Genomic DNA, 22741 nt, shown 5'->3' with positions numbered 1-22741 from the left:
GAGAGAGAGAGAGAGAGAATGATCAGGTCTTCTGTAAGATTAAAGAACGTATGTAGCTTTTGTACGTAAAGGAGAACTTTTAGAAGCAAAAGATCACTGCCCATACTTAGAGGAGGGAGAAGACAGAATAGTCTAACTGGCTGGAAGGGACCAGAGTCTTATTAGTGACACTGTTTAGAAGAGATACGATCTACCATCAAAGGTTCTCTTGGTACAGTTCAATCGGAGGCAATTAAAGATTTAGTTGCTGTGATCACGTGTGGAAATCATCACTGTCCCTTGAAACACAAAATAGAATAAGTCTTCCATCTGAGCTGAGGGAAATATGACTGTGGGATGGAAACCTCACAACTAAGGTGAAAAGCTTTTGCCTGCCAGCTGTTGTTAAAGGTGTGAGGCTGATTGTTGGTTACGCTCACTACCCTCCAGCCATGCTAAACTATCCTGTGAATACCCGCGTGTTCAGCATGTGTCCTGTAGAATCATGTAACACCTCTTCCTACTACACATCCCAGTAAAAGATTAATTTTGTGGATATTCATGTCAAGATTAGATTACATTTCTTTCTGCATGTAGGGGTCTTTAAAGACTCATATCGTATGCATTTTACCGCTTCAGTCTATCAGTCATTATTTTGGTGATACACAAAGATTCGTTATCTCTTTATCACGGTGCGTAATCTGTATGTTAGGATGTAGCTGACACACAAACACCTCAGCCAAGTCTCAACTGGTTCCCACTTGCACTTCATACATAATGAGGGACTGAGACATGAAAATAAAGCTACAATCTTACATTTTTTACAACCCGTGAACCTGTATTCTGGTTGCGTTCCTTATCTAACCAGAGGTTGCAGAAAAATATCTGGAGCAGCGAGATATGTTTTTACCCTTTCCATGCCCAGAACATATGTTAGGAATAATGGTGCAGTTCGCTTTTTCTACTTGTCACTGGGAAATCCAACCAGAGAATGCGAGTGTTGAGTTTGACCAATGATATCGAGATAAATCGCAGAGGAGAGGGGATGGAGAGAGAGAGAGAGAGAGAGAGAGAGAGAGAGAGAGAGAGAGAGAGAGAGAGAGAGAGAGAGAGGAGAAAGGAAAGTACCGAGAAACATCAATAGCTAGAGAGAGAGAAAGAGAGAAAAGGAAAAGGATAATGAACCCAAAACCAATAACCAGCCTCCATTTAGAATAGCGCTATACTGTAGAACAAATGATTTTCTGACAATCATCAGCGCTTGTCGCCATGGAACGACATCTACCACCAAAAGTAGATATTTCTATTTCCTTTATAATAACACCACTATGATTTCCTCCAGGTTTTCGTTCTTTCGGGTCGATGTCTGACAAGAATGCTAGATTTTTATGTGGTTTTTTGATTTCCGTTACTGTTCATACCGTATCAAATCCAGCAACACTTGTGAAATGAGTACGCTAGGGGAAGAATAAACTGGTATGCACGAAATACAGTGTTTCTGTAGCTGGGGTTACACCTTCTCTGTCGACTGTGCTATACCTTCAATGTCGACAAGGTTATACCTTCAGCCTAGCCTTGGGTATAACATCATTGTCGACAGGGCTATAGCTTCAACGTTGACTGGGCCATGAATTTAGCGCCAACTGGGCTATCTATACTTTCAGAGTCAAGTGCGCTTTACCATCAGCGTGGAGGGGCTATAAGTTCAGCGTTGCATAGGAAGAGCAAGATTTACCGTAAACTTCGCAAGATAAACTAATTCCTTTACAGGGATGAAGCATCTACACGACTACTAATTCTACATACGTTATTTGTATATAGCTTGAAGCGTAATATGTTACAATCTTTACACTAGTATTATAACAAATTAAGAGATGGCAACTTTTATTCATTTCTAGATTGGAAAACAACCATCACACAAAATAGTTTCATAAAATTGGAGAACAGAGTCGTAAATCTTAATGCTGTAAAGCATTTTTGGTCCTGAATCGTCTGAGAAATTAAACTTAAGAATTTTGATATTAATGGAGAGAACCGCTGTGGGATTCTACATGTATGTACACATGATTTTATTGAAAAACTTGTATCAGTATTCAAAAATCATACATAACTATCGATAAACAGTGACTAGTGTAAGTGGAAAACTAAGTTGTGCCGATCACGGCGATCACAGTTTCAATATAGATGCTTCAGTTTAAGTTACGTATGCCAGTGATGGGGATTCATTGGTTCTTGTCTGATATTCTATGTTCATTTACGATAATCCGTTTCAACTGCAACATCCACGATTCACTGGGTTACCCAACCTCTGCCATACTGGTACCGATCTATAATTCTCTCTCTCTCTCTCTCTCTCTCTCTCTCTCTCTCTCTCTCTCTCTCTCTCTCTCTCTCTCTCTCTCTCTCTCTCTCTCTCTCTCTCTCTCTCTCTCTCTCCTCGCAAGTCTCCAATTATTCATGTTCTTTCTGGCTCACTGTCAGTGCGGTTTGTCCCGTGTCCATCACCCAAAATACAACCCCTCCATGTTTCATGGAAACGTGCGGCCCAGGCACGACTTTCAATTTTCTCTCTGAGTGAACACTTGCTGTGGTGAGCTGGACAAGACAGTAACTTCCGCTGGACTTGTTGTGTGTGTTTATTTGTGGTCGCTTGCATTGTTTATGCTGTGAGTGACACGGTGTTGTTGTAAGATAATTTTTTTTTTGTCGCTCTTGTTGGTGTTCGTACTTTTGCTTCTACTTCTGCTTTTGCATCGTGATGCAACTGTCTGATGTCTTCGTCGCTCGCACAGCTGATGACTTTGTTGTGGCAATGTTCTCCTGCCGATACCTGTTAGAAGGCTGTCGAGGTGATTTTTTTTTTCCCCCTTTGAAGGAGTGGGACGGGATGGGAGTAGGTCCTGTTGTTTTTGCTTCACCTCCAGGGGGCCTCTGTTTGTTACCGCTGCGTCCGTTACTGCTTCTGTTGGTGCAGCTGATGTTGACACACCTGTTGCTCCTGTTGCTGATGATATCACTCTGTGAAAATCCTTCTCTAATCTAATCGCCTTCTGTTTTATACGTTCCCATACGTAGTATTCTCAAGCCTTCTTTCGAGTCAGTCACGAGGACATTAAGTCTCTCGTTATAGATCACCACCTGAAGGCAGGCTGTTATATGCAGGTGGTGGTGAATCACGTATTCCCATAAAGCATGTGACTTGTTGACCGCAACAGTGATATCAGCTGACTCCGGTGCTCATCCATTGCTCCTTCGAACAAGGGATCTCATGTTCCATGAGCTGACTTTGATTCTGTCCACTTCACTGTAGGCATATCAGGTCTGTTGCTATTGTTGGCTATGGTGCTGTTGCTGGTATTGTGACAACTGATACTGCTATAGATACGGACTATGGTGGTGTGTTTGCTACTGCATTGCCTCCCATATTTTTTTTCTTTAGCGATGCTGCTGTAAACAAAAGTTCCTCTCTCTCTCTCTCTCTCTCTCTCTCTCTCTCTCTCTCTCTCTCTCTCTCTCTCTCTCTCTCTCTCTCTCTCTCTCTCTCTCTCTCTCTCTCCTCCAGACTTTCAAAAGGCATTCGATAACGTACCAAATATAAGATTGCAACGTAAATTAAAATCACTTGGAGCGTGGGGCGATAAATGTTAGTTACTGTGTCTTCCACATAAAACAATACATATATTATGTGGCGAATCTTCTGACTGACTGAACGTGACGAGTGGCGTGTCACAGGGGTTTGTTCTTGGCATTTTCCTTTGCATGATATACACTGATGATCCAACACTAAGCCTGTTATCTAAGATCTAATCTGCGTGTCACATAAGACTGAAAGGAAGGGTTATAAATGAGCAACACTGTTTAAAGATATCTTAAAGTAACAAAGCATTCATATAATTGATAGATCTAATTTAAAGTAAACAAATGTAAAGTTATACATTTTTGGGGAAAATAATATCAAACAAACAGATATCCGTTATCACTATTAAATGAGCCACAGTTTGTAACTGTCTGAAGTATACTAGACAGTGTATAGTTGGAAGTAACAAAACAAAAAGAATGCTATACTGTTCATAAGTGCGAACATTAACCACAAAAGACCAGAAACTATTCTGACACTTTTTAAAGCTTTAGTTCGACATGTTGAATATGCGTTCCAGTTTTGGTCCTCGAACCACAAATGCTAGGGAGAAAAACTAGAATAGGTACAATGACCGGCAACAGAGGTGATTCTAGCAGATAGATTTTTTGTAGAGAGAGAATAGGTAAGAAGATGAAACATCTTTAAATCTTTCAAAAATTTTGAAAAAGGATCTTTTTGAAATACAAAATAATGCACTACTGTTATGACAAGTGGAATGAAACGTGAAGGTAAGAGATGTAATACTGACGTGGGAAAGAGTTCCTTCATCAAGTTATCACGAAGTGTTGTTATTGCAAAAACAATAAACAGTAACATCAAAACCTAATTAGATAATCTTTTTCGTCACTTTAAGTGTCTGCTAAATGAAAACAAGCAAAACATGTACATACATTTATTCCTTTTCTCCTTCCAGACCCTGAGATTATACTGTTATGCCGTAGAGGATGAAATAGTGGAAAAAAAAGATGATATTGTAGGGATTCTTTTCTTCTATCTTGGTAACGTTCACGCAGGCATAAGTCATGTATGTATGATTTTTCCTTTTTTCCTTTTCTGTCGCCTGTTGTTGCCAGAGGGAGTGGAGGATGAGGAGAAAGGATTCTTATTGTTCTCTTCTCATCTCATCCTCGCAGATTAGAAATTGCCACAGATGTATGAAAATAATGAAATGATTACCTATGCATAGCCGAATAGGCAGCCTTTTACCTGTATCGATTATGTATTCCCATGTACTCTCTCTCTCTCTCTCTCTCTCTCTCTCTCTCTCTCTCTCTCTCTCTCTCTCTCTCTCTCTCTCTCTCTGATCATATTCATCTTTTTTTCAATGCAGTAAAATTTTTCTATCCCATCTTTAGAAGATGAAAGTGTACACACGCCAAATATTTGACAGCCATCATCCCAGGACATAATACACTGTATCTAAAATGGTAATATTTGACTTGCTACAAGTTCCATTATGAAAACAAACCCCGCGAGGTTTGCGCTTTCGTCCAAGTGCATCAGTCATGCGCTCTGTGAAATGCGAAACGACAAATTTTACATTTAGTGAAAGAATGCAAGAGACAGATGTATTTGGTGTACTGCATCTGCCGGCATGGGTGATGATAGTTGTCCTCCATGCCAATAATAGGGACGAATCTTCATCCTCATCTCTCCAGTTACGTACCTCTCGTTCTCTACTTCATGACTATTCTTTCAATTCCCTCTTGTTTGATAATGTCTCCTATTTGTAGGCTTTCCTTGTATACTTCCTTGCATTACGTGTCTTAGCTACGTCTCTCTCTTGTATATCAACCGACTGTTCTACGTCTTCTATTTCATTCCTGTATCTCCCCTGACGATGTGATCATTACACGAAAGTGCACTTGGGAACTTATCATGTTCCATTTTCCTCGCGGTTTTATGCATATAATAGATCACGCACACAACTGTGACCTCTTGCGAGAAACAGCGATTGAGTATGATAATAATAACATATATATATATATATATATATATATATATATATATATATATATATATATATATACATATATCCCTGGGGATAGGGGATTAAGAATACTTCCCACGTATTCCCTGCGTGTCGTAGAAGGCGACTAAAAGGGGAGGGAGCGGGGGGCTGGAAATCCTCCCCTCTCGTTTTTTTTTTAAATTTTCCAAAAGAAGGAACAGAGGGGGCCAGGTGAGGATATTCCAAAAAAGGCCCAGTCCTCTGTTCTTAACGCTACCTCGCCAACGCGGGAAATGGCAAATAGTTTAAAAGAAAGAAAAGAATATATATATATATATATATATATATATATATATATATATATATATATATATATAAATAGATAGATAGATAGATAGATAGATAGATAGATAGATAGATACATGCATATATACATACATATAGATATTCTCTCCATGATAACTTCCTCCATCATTTCCTTCTTTTATCTTTGAACGCTCAGAATTTCTTATTATCTTGTCTTCCTCGTTCACTTTCTTCCCGTTGCCATCAAACCCACTGTTTAGAGTTCTAGGCGATCAGCTTCCTTCTTTCTTCCTTTCAATATTGAATATTACTGTCGGGGAATACAAGAAAGAATAATCTCTCTCTCTCTCTCTCTCTCTCTCTCTCTCTCTCTCTCTCTCTCTCTCTCTCTCTCTCTCTCTCTCTCTCTCTCTCTCCAATTCTTTTTAGCTGTGTTGAGGCCGGACCACCTCGCGTGGACCCTGGGTCTGTGTGGTCTATATACCTACGTACCTCCTCACGCAACGTACCCAGGGAATCTGACCACAATTTTTCCCACGGACTCGAGCATACTGGGATCCTTTTTTTCCCCTATACCTAAGTCCTTTCCTTCGTATGTTGTATTTCATATTCTTGGGAAAAAAAGAAAGATATTCAGCTCTCCGAGAGCTGCTATATCTCTGCCACCATAAGTTTCGTTCCTCGTTTTCTTTATCTCCTCCGCTGGTAGAGACAGGTATTCTTTTTCCTGATATTTTCTTCCATGAATTCATCTCCTCTTTCTCTTAATTTTCTACGGGTACAGATGTGAAGGTTTTCTTTTACGCTATGGTTGATTGATTTTTTGGATAGTGAAATCAATCCAGGGTAACCAGACCCCGTTTTTATATGGATTTTACTCGAATCCTTAATACGACTCTCTGGGATGAGAGTACTTGAGGGTAAATCAATTTATGGCAAGAAAAATAGAGGTTCCTCTGTTCACAAGGGCAATATTGGTATCAGTTTCATCAGTACGTGTACTAGGAAGGCTTCTGAAATTTATTTGGTTCATCTCGAGTCATCGGTTAATGACTCAACCCTGAGGAACAAAGACCAAAGCCAATGTTCATCTGCTTCATTTGTGTTCTAGGACTGAGCCATTTCCCAAATCGTGATAATGATAGATTCCAAAGTATATTTCTATCAAGGAATTCAGAAAGAGCAGAACCTAAAACAAAGAAAGTACTGAATGATTGAACATCTTTTGAATAGGTCAAGTGCTCACCATCAGCTTTCCTTAAAGTGGAAATACACTTAAATGTGATACGATATCTGCAGGAAATTTCAGAAATAATGGTAATAGTAAATTCGTTATGGCAGAGATATGAAAGGAAAGTAGTTATTCATTCACTCATGCATTATATGAATAGACTCAGAATGATATTCCAAATGATATCAAAGTTGATTTTAGGGAAAATCTAAACAAGGTATTAAGCAGGAAAAAATCCAACCACTAGATAAGTTTGTAGGTAAACATATCCATTGCATGTATATAGTTATAAGTATGAACTTGGAAACTGCATAGATCTATAACACTAATAGCTTGCCACTGTTGTGTCTAGTTTAGTAACTCTTCTTAAGTCAAGATGATGGTGATGCCATGGCCGGCGCTCCTTTGGGCCCCACATTAGTGTATTTACTTTTGGTCCATTCCGAGACACAATGATCTGATGATTGGCCAGAGGATTTAAGCCTTTATCTTATCGTCGGAATGTAAATGACATAATTACTGTTTTCAGATCTCTACCATATGTTTCTAGAAATTAGTTTACCTAAGTTCCAGAAATCCGACCTTACTATATGCGATCATTGATGCTTAGCAAGTTCCAGGTTTTAGAATAATGAATCACATCACATTTTCTGATGCTCTCGTAAGGAATCACATTTTTTTTGCAATCAAAGAAAGTTATCATTATTGTAAAAACACACATCTAAGATGGACACTAATAGTAAAAGACGTGTCCATGATAACTGAACTGATCACTCTAACGTTTCAGATTCTACCTTATTATTTACAGGCTTGACTACAAAGTTTTCCTCAATTTTTCCAGAAAATTATATTGGAAGAAAATCTAATAACAGCTTTAGTCATCAGATCTGATGCAGTTTATTCTCCCTTTACTGCATTCTATTATGAAAATCAGTAAGGCACCACATGTCAGAAAAAGGATTTAGTAAAAAAATGCTTTGACACATATCTTGATAAATAACTTACTAGACCGTAGTTGCCTATACAATAGACAACTTTTGGCAAGAGTGCTGTTGTGTATATCCCAAGAACGTTCACGGGCCACAGCATCATCACACTCAAAGAGACCAACAAATTGCTTCATGGCTTTTGCATATCATTTAACACTAACATCTAGGATTAATCCTACTTATAGCAGCTTCTTTAGGCTCACAGATGTAATCTTAGAGCTTGCAGTTAGCAAATACCACCTGTGTCATTGCTAAGTTTGCTATATATATATATATATATATATATATATATATATATATATATATATATATATATATATATATATATATATATATATATATATATATATATACACATTCATCTATTTATTTATTATTTATATTATATTTTCCTTTGTCGCTGTCTCCCGCGTTAGCGGAGTAGCGCAAAGAAACACACGAAAGAATGGCCCAACCCACCCACATACACATGTATATACATACACGTCCACACACGCAAATATACATACCTATACATCTCAGCGTATATATATATATATATATATATATATATATATATATATATATATATATATATATATATATATTTGTGGATCGATGTGGTATACCGGGGTTGACGTGCTGTCAGTGGAATGAATCAGGGCATGTGAAGCGTCTGGGGTAAACCATGGAAAGCTGTGTAGGTATGTATATTTGCGTGTGTGGACGTATATATATACATGTGTATGGGGGTGGGGTAGACCATTTCTTTCGTCTGTTTCCTTGCGCTACCTCGCAAACGCGGGAGACAGCGACAAAGCAAAAAGAAAAAAAAAAATATATATATATATGAATATATATATATATATATATATATATATATATATATATATATATATATATATATATATATATATATATATATATATATATATATATATATATATATATATATATATATATATATATATATACATATATGAATATATATATATATATATATATATATATATATATATATATATATATATATATATATATATATATATATATATATATATATATATATATATATATATATATATACATATATATATATATATATATATATACATATATATGAATATATATTTTTTTCTTTCATACTATTCGCCATTTCCCGCGTCAGCGAGGTAGCGTTTAGAATAGAGGACTGGGCCTCTGAGGAAACATCCTCATCCAGCCCCCTTCTCTGTTCCTTCCTTTGGAAAATAAAAAAAGAAAAAAAAAAAGGGGAGGACTTCCAGCCCCCCGCTCCCTTCCCTTTTAGTCGCCTTCTACGACACGCAGGGAATACGTGGGAAGTATTCTTTCTCTCCTATCCCCAGGGAAAATGAATATATATATATATATATATATATATATATATATATATATATATATATATATATATATATATATATATATATATATATATATATTTATATATATATATATATATATATATATATATATACATATATATTTTTTTTTTTCTATATTTTTTTCCTATATGTATATATCTGTGTGTGTATATATATATACACACACAGATATATACATATAGACACAAGTACATAATTCATACTGTCTGCGTTTGTTCATTCCCATCGCCACCCCGCCACACATGAAATAACAACCCTCTCCCACCTCATGAACGCAAGGTAGCGCTAGGGAAAGACATCAAAGGCCACATTCGTTCACACTCAGTCTCTAGCTGTCATGTAATAATGCACCGAAACCACAGCTCCCTTTCCACATCCAGGCCCTACAGAACTTTCCATGGTTTACCCCAGACGCTTCACATGCACTGGTTCAATCCAGTGATAGCACGTCGACCCCGGTATACCAAATCGTTCCAATTTACTCTATTCCTTGCACTCCTTTCACCCTCCTGCATGTTCAGGCTCCGATCACTCAAAATCTTGCCACTCCATCTTTCCACCTCCAATTTGGTATCCCACTTCTCCTCGTTCCTTCCACCTCTAACATATAACCTCTTGGTCAATCTTTCCTCATTCATTCTCTCCATGTGACCAAACTATCTCAAAACACTCTCTTCTGCTCTCTCAAGCACGCTCTTATTATTACCACACATCTCTCTTACCCTTTCATTACTTACTCGATCAAACAACCTCAAACCACATGTTGTCCACAAACATCTCGTTTCCAGCACATTCACTCTCCTCTGCAAAACTCTATCTATAGCCTACGCCTCGCAACCATAAAACATTGTTGGAACCACTATTCCTTCAAACATAGCCATTTTTGCTTTCCGAGATAATGTTCTCGACTTCCACACATTCTTCCACGCTCCCAGAACTTTCACCCCCTCCCCCACCTTATGATTCACTTTCGCTTCCATGGTTCCATCCGCTGCCAAATCCACTCCCAGGAAATGGATTGAGCACTTTCAAGGTTTGCTGAATGTGGTTGATGATAGAGTGGCAGATATAGAGTGTTTTGGTGGAGGTGGTGTGCAAAATGAGAAGGTTAGGGAGAATGATTTGGTAAAGAGAGAAGAGGTAGTAAAAGCTTTGCGGAAGATGAGAGCCGGCAAGGCAGCGAGTTTGGATGATATTGCAGTGGAACTTATTAAAAAAAAGGGGTTGACGGCATTGTTGACTGTCTGGTAAGATTATTTAATGTATGTACGACTCATGGTGAGGTGCCTGAGGATTGGCGGAAAGCTTGCATAATGCCATGGTATAAAGGCAAAGAGGATAGATGTGAGTGCTCAAATTACAGAGGTATAAGTCTGTTGAGTAGTCCTGGGAAATCATATGGAAGGGTATTGATTGAGTGGGTGAAGGCATATATAGAGCATCAGACTGGGGAAGAGCAGTGTGGTTTCAGAAAGGGTAGAGGATGTGTGGATCAGGTGTTTGCTTTGAAAAATGTACGTGAGAAACACTTTGAAAAGTAAATGGATTTGTGTGTAGCATTTACTGATCTGGAGAAGGCGTATGATAGAGTTGATACAGATGCTCTGTGGAAGGTGTTGATAATGAATGGTGTGGGAAGCAAGTTGTTAGAAGCAGTGAAAAGATTTTATCGAGGAAGCAAGACGCGTTTACGTGTAGGAAGAGAGGAAAGTGATTGGTTGTCAGTGAATGTTGGTTTGCGGCAGGGGTGCGTGATGTCTCCATGGTTGTTTGATTTGTTAATGGATGGTGTTGCTAGGGAAGTGAATGCAAGAGTTTTGGAAAGAGGGGCAAGTATGCAGTCTCTTGCGGATGAGAGAGCTTGGGAAGTGAGTCAGTTGTTGTTCGCTGATGATACAGAGCTGGCGGTTGATTCGGGTGAGAAACTGCAGAAGCTGGTGACTGAGTTTGGTAAAGTGTGTGAAAGAAGAAAACTGAGAGAAAATGTGAATAAGAGCAAGATTATCAGGTACAGTAGGGTTGAGAAACAAGTCAATTGGGAGGTAAGTTTGAATGGAGAAAAACTGGAGGAAGTGAAGTGTTTTAGATATCTGGGAGTGGATTTGGATGCGGATGGAAAAATGGAAGTGGAAGTGAATCATAGGGTGGGGGAGGGGGCAAAAGTTCTAGGAGAGTTGAAGAATGTGTGGAAGTCTATACCGTGGGCTATAGATGGAGTTGTGCGGAGGAGGGTGGATGTGCTGGAAATGAGATGTTTTAGGGCAATATGTGGTGTGAGGTGGTTTGATCGAGTAAGTAATGAAAGGGTAAGAGAGATGTGTGGAAATAAAATGAGTGTGGTTGAGAGAGCAGATGAGGGTGTTTTGAAATGGTTTGGTGACATGGAGAGAATGAGTGAGGAAAGATTGACCAAGAGGATATATGTGTCAGAGGTGGAGCGAACGAGAAATGGGAGACCAAATTAAAGGTGGAAAGATGGAGTGAAAAAGATTTTGAGTGTTCAGGGCCTGAACTTGCAGGAGGACGAAAGGCGTGCAAGGAAAAGAGTAAATTGAGGGAAGCTAGGACGCCATTTGGTAAACATGTTTTCCAAATGGCGTCCTAGCTTCGTCTCTTCGATGTATATCAACTGACTGTTATATTTCTCTCGTGTCTCTCCCTGATGATTTGATTATTACACGAAAGTGCACTTGGGAACTTTTCGTGTTTCATTTTCCCCGTGGACTCATAGGAATACCTTGATCACGCGCAAAATTTTGATCCTTTCCAATATATATATATATATATATATATATATATATATATATATATATATATATATATATATATATATATATATATATATATATATATATATATATATATATATATATATATATATATATGTATATATATATATATATATATAATTATATAATTATATATATATATATATATACGATTCATACTTGCTGCCTTTACTCATTCCCTTCGCCATCTCGCCACTCGTGACATGACAACCCCCTCTCCCCGCATGGGCGCAAGATAGCGCTAGGAAAAAACAACAAAACCCACATTCGTTCACACTCAGTCTCTTGCTTTCATATATAATGCACCAAAACCACAGCTCCCTTTCCACATGCAGGCCCCACAAAACTTTTCATGGTTTACCCCAGACGCTTCACATGCCCTGTATCAATGTACTGACCTCACGTCGACCCCGGTATACCAAATCGTTCCAGTTCATTTTATTCCTTGCACGCCTTTCAGCCTCCTTTATGTTCAGGCCCCGATCACTCAAATCGTTTTCATTCCATCCTTCCACCTCCGATTTGGTCTCCCACTTGTCCTCGTTCGCTCCACCCCTGGCACATATATCCTCTTTGTCAATCCTTCCTCACTCATTCTCTCCATCTGACCAAACCATTGCAATACACCCTCTTCTGCTATCTCAACCCTACTCATTTTATTACCACACATCTTTCCTACCCATTCATTACTTACTCGGTCAAACCACAGCACACCATATATTGTCCTCACACATCTAACTTCCAACACATCTACCCTCCTCCGCACAACGCTATATAACATTGTTGGAACCACTATTCCTTCAAACGTACCAATGTTTGCTTTCCGAGATAATGTTCTCGCCTTCCACACATTTTTCAAAGCTCCCAGAACTTCCGTGTGTGTGTGTGTGTGTGTGTATGTGTGTGTGTGTGTGTGTGTGTGTGTGTGTGTGTGTGTGTGTGCGTGTGTGTGTGTGTGCGTGCGTAGAAGGGCAACTGAACCACATATCACTATTGTGTGAGATTACAAATTCAACTTGTTGTTGGGGCAATAGTCTGCTGCCCTTGGCCACAACAGCTCACACTTCTCCCACTACGATCGCACATGTAAACGCTTGACCAAACGCATAAGCGCTCACAGGCCTCCCTGCTCATGACACACACAGTTCAAGACCCTCGCCCACCTGCTCCAGTCATGATTTCTGGGCAGCCTCATGGACAATGAGGCAAGGCGAAGCTCATGTCAACCGACTGCCACCACCTTGCGAATATATCATATCGCCCATCTGATCACGCCTCTGATAACTGAATGACCACAAAGCAGCAACGTCACTAGCAGACAGCTGGAAAGCAACCCTGGACCAAACCCATTGACTGGTCGGTGAAAGCGGCACCAGCTGCTGTGACGTTACTGCAGGTAAAGCAGCTTCACAGCAGATGCCACAGCCTCACAAGGAATATCATAATTTCAGAGTATATTGTAGTTCTTTGTGGCTTTTCGTTCGCAAGCAAATTCTAATTAGACGAGTCACCATGGATTGATTCAGAGGGAGTTGCTGGCTTATCTTAATGAAGATTACTCCCAATTAGATTTATGGGCCGATAGTAGAGAACCCCAAGCTCCGGAAAGGAAAAAGGATCCTTACGTGTGAATTACATTAGAAAGACCAAGGGATTAATTCATTACTTGAAACTGAATGGCTGGATTTATCATGTTGTTTGAAAATTGTGGTAGAAAAAAGAAGCGGCCAGGGTATAAATGTGCTAGAAAGATATTTTGAGATATACTCTTAGGGACTGTGACGTTTCCATACATGTGAGACTCCTCAACATAGAAATCATAAATGAACCCTCTCACGTACAACATAATTAAATGGTAGATATTCATGTTAAGAAACTTACAGGGATCTGGAAAGTAAAACTTGGTTTGTTACTCAGATTGCTTTGAAGGAAAGGGCAGCTACATAGTTCCCCGATATCATTGGAGAATCTCTTAAGCTAGCTCTTTGTAATGAGGACAGCTCTGGCAGGAAAGTTATAGATGTGTCTCTAGAATTAGATTCATCTTTAGACTCCTCAACTGCTAAATCTGGAAAGTATGAGTTGTTCAAAAACTCTAGCCCCAAGAATCATCATGATAGGATCCAGATTAATGCCACTATATTATCTAAACATTATCATAGATATATCAAAAATCAATGCACAGATTATGTTTGTGGCAGTTGAACCGTACGATATCCAGAGCCCAGAGATCCAAGCGTTTATCAGGTACCAACACTCTAGGCAGACTGGACACATCAAGGCTCGATAATCGAATCTAGCTGTCACTTTAACTCCTACATAGGTTAATCCAACCATGAAAGAGAGATACCGCAAATAACACACATCAAACTCGCTTACCTCACAAGACTGGCAGTCCCTTACAAACGCGTAACAGAGTTATTTGGTAAATCTCTTCCCAACTGCAGAGCCCTTAAAAGTGAGAGCTATAGATTCCACACTATTTCCACTGCTTCTCATTACAGCAACACCACAGGGGGTAGCGATAATCCAGCCTCATCGTCCGCCAACGTAACACAAGGTATCAACAGCTAAGTTCTCATTTGATATGAGATCATGTACAGATATTTTCAGCCAGTAATAGATAATTCTCTTAACGAATAAGAACTAAGCTTATTGACACTGCTAGTCCACCTCTTGTAGGAGACTTTCACAAAACCCATGTTACGATTTCGCGGATAGTGTATCTGAAACTAGAAAATCTGATTAAGGTAGACCCTGCCTATCTATTAACTGAGATTGCGGTGTAAAAATACTCTCAAAGGCTAACTACTAATCAAAGCCATTTTTAGAGAGTGGCCGTTAACTTGAAGGTAACGTAGTAAATCATACTTTTCGCATATTGTGTTGCATATAGTGTTAAAGTTTATGGAACTTTACCGTACTTTTAGGATACATGTAGGTCTTGGTATAAGATAGAATGGCAACCTAATGGGTGGACTGAGGTTGTACGGTGGGGCAAAGTGCCTAAGCTACCTTACATAGCACGATTGCTCGAAGTATTATTCAGTAGTTGCTCTCACCTAGAGAAACAGAAATTGACGGTACCGTGTGAGGTAATCCCATCCCGCACAACTCTCATTAACTACTCGAAATTCCCCTCCTGGGAAGCAAATAATGGAAATCTCTACTGTCAGTGACTGTTAGCAGTCGAGCATTGATAAAGGAAGATGTCAGTTGGACAGTATACAGACAGTATTCCCTACCCAGTTTCTTTTTTCTTGATGTTCGATCTTTTAAACCATATGACTATTAAGTTATAATAGTAGAACTAGCGGAGAACCGTCCATCATTGCTGTACTCACCAAATAGCTATCGAGATACGTTATCTCTGACGGCAGAACTAGTAGGGCTTACCTCATTGATTTCACATTCCTTTCCTGTCCAACTAGTAATGTGTTCCGTTTATGTTCCTACCTACCATCTTCCCCACTACAAGTGACACACGGTGAAACTATGTGTAAAACAATTTGCTGCAGCAGGTTGCGATACAATCCAGCAATTCTCTAATGATCCCTTAATCTTGGTCAATAAGAATGTGAAAATCCTGGTGAAGAGCACTCCGTTACAAAGCAATTGATGAAGTCACTGAGCCTGATAGATTTCGGTTATCTGCTTTGGACAATTTCATATAAAGCTTGGAAACACAGGGATTCTCTCCACTTAGATATTCTTCGTGGGTTTCAGCGGATACCCTGAGATGAAACTAAGTTGCCTGGTACCCGAAGCAGACAGCGGAAGCTAATATGTATGCGTTCAGCTTTCGCTCCCCGCTTATACCTTTTTCATAACTCAAAACAATATTCAGGAATTTATTGGCATGATCCTAATGCTATATCATCAAAGTCATTAATGAGGCTTCAGCTCCATTATTAAATTGAATTAAGCTTCCAGAAAGTTGCAACAGGAAAATCTGAAATCATAATGTCAAAGATTGATTTTGTGTTTTAGAAAAGGTAAGTTATTTGGGTTACAATGTACACGCTTATAGAGTTTTCCATGATCAGGGTAAGTTAACGTAGTATCTCAGTTCAGTTATTAATCAGCCCCGCCAGATCCTTGTGGATTATGGAATTCAACGTCACAGTACCTTCCCTCACCTGCCGTATTTACTCAAAAAAGACTTCCTCCCACAGCAGGGAGAGGCACTCAGCAAAATGCTACAAGAACCATGTAGTAAGCCCAGACCTTTGCACTGATATCAGTGTTTCTCTATCTTTATCGGCCATTCAATTAATTCACCAGCGCTAGATCGAAGGCAACTTTGTGTTCATGCAATGAGTTTGTAGGCGATTGTATTCCATTCCGTACGAGATTCCAAGTATAGCAGGAAGTTTCTGTAAATTGCGATGAAATAGCGTCTTGCTATAGCATTGGCCCTAAAGCAATTCAAAGCTCTCATATATTCTAGTTTTAATTCTACAACCCCAGCACTGATGTTATGGGACTACTGCAGCTTTTAGACTGCATTGCACACACAAGGAAAATGATGAACTATCTCCTGCAAAGCGAGAGGGTCCTCAAGAAAAGTGTATACCTAGGCTTACATTGATGATCACAACCTCATCGAAGGTGACTGATCAGTAGCGGCGTAACCACTTGGGAGTGTAGTTTGGTAACACTCTTTCGTACGACATTTCCTCATACATATACAAACTTGCCTCTACCCATTTGTAATATCATTTTGGAAGATTACTCCCACTAGAAAGGTTGTCATTCATAATTTACAATTAGTGATCTAAACCCAGATATACAGCATACGGCCATCCGTGGTGCAGCGGTTAGCGTTACTGACCGTGGCACACTCACGGGCAGCCTGGTAGTCGGTCCACAGTCAACCCAGCTGTTCATCATCCCCCAGGGATTAGTCGGTCCCGGGTTCGATTCTGGCTGTTGGAGGTTTGTATGTTCTATGAAGGTGCGCGTCCATATGCACTTTGTTCGTATTCATATACCTCCGCGTTGTACAGTTAGGCTCGGTAAAATGCTATCTGCTGGTTGTGTGAGCCTAATGGGAAATGACCGGAGTAGACCCTGTTGCTCGCCAACGTGAGAAGAAGGGTATTCGAGCACATAGTATTCGAATAGTCATTTCCTTACTTGAGGCGATCATAGCCTAGCGGTTGCGTTCCCGCCTGTTGCACAGGGGTCCCGGGTTCGATCCTGGCTGTTGGAGGTTTGTATAATATATATATATATATATATATATTTATATTTATATATATATTGCACGATTATAATGTTAGCGACGCAATACGTAAAAAGATACAGGTTCGATTTCTTTTTTCTTAAGTAAACCAAGACAGGTTAACTTCGAGGTCAGGCTAAACTTAATCCAAACTCAAAGTTGACTCAGCTTGGAAGAAACCAAAAGCAGGGAGAACCTGCTTACAGTTCAAAATGGAAATATGCCCATAAGATGGTAATAAAGCGTCATCGACTTTCCATATCCTTGTCATGAACGAAGACACCAACCCGCACGAAGAGTCAGTCAGATCCTAACGCCTTTGCGGTGTGTGCACGCTGCTCCTCACCATATACCCAAGTATTCTTTATTATTTCACTTTTGCCGAAGGACATGCCTTTTTCTTTCATAATAGTCTTTCCCGTATCTCTGTAGTAAACTACCTTACTGGGTGGGAAGATACGATATATTTCATGCTTATCATGTGATTCAGTTGCACACTGCAACGCAGGTTGTTCACAACCTGGCGATTTGCCCACATATGAACATAATGTGTATTAACACAGAAGCCCTAAGCTTTGGACTCTATTTCAAGACATTTTCAGGGATAAAAAGTCAATATGCCTTCACCACAACTGAGGAAACAAGGAACAGCTGATCTGAGAAACATGGAGAGGTCGATCAGAACAGTCAAGTGACCCTTTCCTCAACCAGGCAAAGGACATCAGGTCAGGGACTGCTTCCTTAACTTTACCACATTTCAACCGAGATTTCAATATGATGTCATCTAATCTATACATTATTTCATTAATGTTTATGATTCTTTTAACTCTGATAAGAGATGATTCAACAATAAGCCTCTCTATAACTGAAACACATGAGTCAATGAAATGTGACTCCTTTCCCAGTTCAGTTGATGTGAATAATCCTCTGTATGTTTGAACATGGTGTTTGATTCAGAGGCTGACCTTAGAGAATATTCATGCTGTTGAATCCTCTCCTTTAAAGATTTACCCTTTCGGCCAATATACATCTTTTTGCACTTTACATGAAACACAGTAGACACCTGACCTTTCATTAGATGATAGCTGTTCTTTGCTGAGGAATTTCGCATGGTGTTTTCATATTTGAACCCAACATTATTGTTACTATTAGTTTTGTACATATTCTCTTGTTCAGGTTGATTTTGTAACCTTGAAAATGGCTTGAAATACAGTCGAAAACAGTGAGCTTCTTTCTGTGTATATTTTCAAACAAACAAGAAGGATGGAATAAAAAATATTTTGAGTGATCTGGGCCTGACCTTACAGGAAAGTAAGAGGCGTGCAAGGAATAACGTGAATTGGAACGATGTGGTATGCCGGGATCGACATGTTCTCAGTGTACAGAACCAAGGCATGTGATACGTCTCGGCTAAACCAAGGAAAGGTTTGTGGGGCCTGGATGTGGATAGGGAGCTGTAGTTTCGGTGCATTACATAGGACAGCTAGAGACTAAGTGTGAGCAAATGTGGCCGTTGTTATCTGTTTTCCTGGCGCTACCTCGCTGAAGCACGGGGTATCGATGCTCTTCCATGTTGGGCGGGGTAGCGCCCAAGATAGGTGAAGGCAAGTCTAAATATGTACATGTGCATATATATGTATATGTCTGTGTATGTGTCTATATGTATGTTTATGTGCGTTCATGGGCGCTTGTACATATATATATATATATATATATATATATATGTATATATATATATACATATATATATATATATATATATATATATATATATATATATATATATTTTTTTTTTTTTTTTTGCTTTGTCGCTGTCTCCCGCGTTTGCAAGGTAACGCAAGGAAACAGACGAAAGAAATGGCCCAACCCACCCCCATACACATGTATATACATACGTCCACACACGCAAATATACATACCTACACAGCTTTCCATGATTTACCCCAGACGCTTCACATGCCCTGATTCATTCCACTGACAGCACGTCAACCCCGGTATACCACATCACTCCAATTCACTCTATTCCTTGCCCTGCTTTCACCCTCCTGCATGTTCAGGCCCCGATCACACAAAATCTTTTTCACTCCATCTTTCCACCTCCAATTTGGTCTCCCTCTTCTCCTCGTTCCCTCCACCTCCGACACATATATCCTCTTGGTCAATCTTTCCTCACTCATTCTCTCCATGTGCCCAAACCATTTCAAAACACCCTCTTCTGCTCTCTCAACCACGCTCTTTTTATTTCCACACATCTCTTTTACCCTTACGTTACTTACTCGATCAAACCACCTCAAACCACACATTGTCCTCAAACATCTCATTTCCAGCACATCCATCCTCCTGCGCACAACTCTATCCATAGCCCACGCCTCGCAACCATACATCATTGTTGGAACCACTATTCCTTCAAACATACCCATTTTTGCTTTCCGAGATAATGGGAAACAGAATATATATATATATATATATATATATATATATATATATATATATATATATATATATATATATATATATATATATATATATATATATATATATATATATATATATATATATATATTTACATATATATGTATATATATATATATATATATATATATATATATATATATATATATATATATATATATATATATATATATATATATATATATATATATATATATATATATATATATATATATATATATATATATATATATATATATATATATATATATATATATATATATATTTATATATACATATATATACATATATATATGTATATATATATATATATATATATATATATATATATATATATATATATATATATATATATATATATATATATATATATATATATATATATATATATATATATATATATATATATAAATATATCCTCGATAAAAACTTTTCACTGCTTCTAACAACTTTCCTCCCACACCATATATTCTTAATACCTTCCACAGAGCATCTCTATCAACTCTATCATATGCCTTCTCCAGATCCATAAATGCTACATACAAATCCATTTGCTTTTCTAAGTATTTCTCACATACATTCTTCAAAGCAAACACCTGATCCACACATCCTCTACCACTTCTGAAACCACACTGCTCTTCCCCAATCTGATGCACTGTACATGCCCTCACCCTCTCAATCAATACCCTCCCATATAATTTACCAGGAATACTCAACAAACTTATACCTCTGTAGTTTGAGCACTCACTCTTATCCCCTTTGCCTTTGTACAATGGCACTATGCACGCATTCCGCCAATCCTCAGGCACCTCACCATGAGTCATACATACATTAAATAACCTTACCAACCAGTCAACAATACAGTCACCCCCTTTTTTAATAAATTCCACTGCAATACCATCCAAACCTGCTGCCTTGCCGACTTTCATCTTCCGCAAAGCTTTCACTACCTCTTCTCTGTTTACAGCGACAAAGTATAATAAAAACAATAAAATATATATATATATATATATATATATATATATATATATATATATATATATATATATATATATATATATATATATATATGTATATATATATATATATATTTCTTTTTTCTGCTTTGTCGCTGTCTCCCGCGTTTGCGAGGTATCGCAAGGAAACAGACGAAAGAAATGGCCCAACCCACCCCCATACACATGTATATACATACACGTCCACACACGCAAATATACATACCTACACAGCTTTCCGTGGTTTACCCCAGACGCTTCACATGCCCTGATTCATTCCACTGACAGCACGTCAACCCCGGTATACCACATCGATAAAATTCACTCTATTCCTTGCCCTCCTTTCACCCTCCTGCATGTTCAGGCCCCGATCACACAAAAAATTTTTTCACTCCATCTTTCCACCTCCAATTTGGTCTCCCACTTCTCCTCGTTCCCTCCACCTCCGACACATATATCCTCTTGGTCAATCTTTCCTCACTCATTCTCTCCATGTGCCCAAACCATTTCAAAACACCCTCTTCTGCTCTCTCAACCACGCTCTTTTTATTTCCACACATCTCTCTTACCCTTACGTCACTTACTCGATCAAACCACCTCACACCACACATTGTCCTCAAACATAATATTTCCAGCAAATACATCCTCCTGCGCACAACTCTATCCATAGCCCACGCCCAGCAACCATACAACATTGTTGGAACCACTATTCCTTCAAACATACCCATTTTTGCTTTCCGAGATAATGTTCTCGACTTCCACACATTCTTCAAGGCTCCCAGGATTTTCGCCCCCTTCCCCGCCCTTTGATCCACTTCCGCTTCCATGGTTCCATCCGCTGCCCGATCCACTCCCAGATATCTAAAACACTTTACTTCCTCCAGTTTTTCTCCATTCATACTTACCTCACAATTGACTTGACCCTCAACCCTACTGTACCTAATAACCTTGCTCTTATTCATATTTACTCTTAAGTTTCTTCTCTCACACACTTTACCAAACTCAGTCACCAGCTTCTGCAGTTTCTCACATGAATCAGCCACCAGCGCTGTATCATCAGTGAACAACAACTGACTCACTTCCCAAGCTCTCTCATCCACGACAGACTTCATACCTGCCCCTCTTTCCAAAACTCTTGCATTCACCTCCCTAACAACCCCATCCATAAACAAATTAAACAACCATGGAGACATCACACACCCCTGCCGCAAACCTACATTCACTGAGAACCAATCACTTTCCTCTCTTCCTACACGTACACATGCCTTACATTCTCGATAAAAACTTTTCACTGCTTCTAACAACTTGCCTCCCACACCATATATTCTTAATACCTTCCACAGAGCATCTCTATCAACTCTATCATATGCCTTCTCCAGATCCATAAATGCTACATACAAATCCATTTGCTTTTCTAAGTATTTCTCACATACATTCTTCAAAGCAAACACCTGATCCACACATCCTCTACCACTTCTGAAACCACACTGCTCTTCCCTAATCTGATTCTCTGTACATGCCTTCACCCTCTCAATCAATACCCTCCCATATAAATTACCAGGAATACTCAACAAACTTATACCTCTGTAATTTGAGCACTCACTCTTATCCCCTTTGCTTTTGTAAAATGGCACTATGCACGCATTCCGCCAATCCTCAGGCACCTCACCATGAGTCATACATACATTAAATAACCTCACCAACCAGTCAATAATACAGTCACCCCCTTTTTTAATAAATTCCACTGCAATACCATCCAAACCTGCTGCCTTGCCGGCTT

This window comes from Panulirus ornatus, chromosome 15 (genome assembly GCF_036320965.1).
Source record: "Panulirus ornatus isolate Po-2019 chromosome 15, ASM3632096v1, whole genome shotgun sequence".
Classification (NCBI taxonomy): Eukaryota; Metazoa; Arthropoda; class Malacostraca; order Decapoda; family Palinuridae; genus Panulirus; species Panulirus ornatus.
Note: the sequence above shows the minus strand (reverse complement) of the source record.